Source organism: Octopus bimaculoides, chromosome 6, assembly GCF_001194135.2.
Source record: "Octopus bimaculoides isolate UCB-OBI-ISO-001 chromosome 6, ASM119413v2, whole genome shotgun sequence".
NCBI classification, from domain to species: domain Eukaryota; kingdom Metazoa; phylum Mollusca; class Cephalopoda; order Octopoda; family Octopodidae; genus Octopus; species Octopus bimaculoides.
Window position 1 is genome coordinate 95,640,874 of NC_068986.1, and position 791 is coordinate 95,641,664.

Consider the following 791-nt stretch of genomic DNA (forward strand, 5'->3'; position numbering starts at 1 on the left):
ATACGAGGGTGAGTCAATAAGTAATGCCATTTTGCTTAGGACAGGTATAAATACCAACACAGGTATAGCAATGTTCCACCTTCGAATGAGAGCATGTATCCCTGCCCTGTAAAATTCTGTTGACTCTTCTTTGAGCCACTTCTTCACTACCTCCACACTCACCAGATTTAGTGCCTTCAGACTATCATCTTTTCAGCGCCACGAAAGAAGGTTTGAGAGGCAAACATTATTCCAGTGGTGAGGAAGTGAAAACTGTAGTGAAGAAGTGGCTTAAAGAACAGTCAACAGAATTTTACAGACAGGGATACATGCTCTCATTCAAAGGTGGAACATTACTATTGAGAGAAACGGTGACTATGTTCAGAAGTAGGGATGTGATCCACAGACGACTGGCTTCATTTTGATGTATGATACATGTTCCTGTGTAGGTAATTATACCTGTCCTAAACAAAATGGCATTACTTTTTGACTCACCCTCGTATATTTACTAACAAGGTCTGGAGGAAGGGCCAGTGTAAGGTTTGTGAAAATGGCACAAGAAGCAAGGAAAATTCCACAAGGCAGTTGTTCTAAGAAAGAAGGCTTGGCCCAGAGAATTAAACATAAAACAAGAATAATTGAAGTAAGAGAGATAAGTGGAACTCATGTACCTAAGTGGAGATGGCATGAACCTAGCCAACTCCTGCGAGCAGAGGCCTTTATACTAGCAAGAGGAAAAGCAGAGAGGGGAGAGAGCATGCCTCAAAAATTGATTAAGGTTGTTCATTGTTTTTATAGTCTCTGGAGAAATA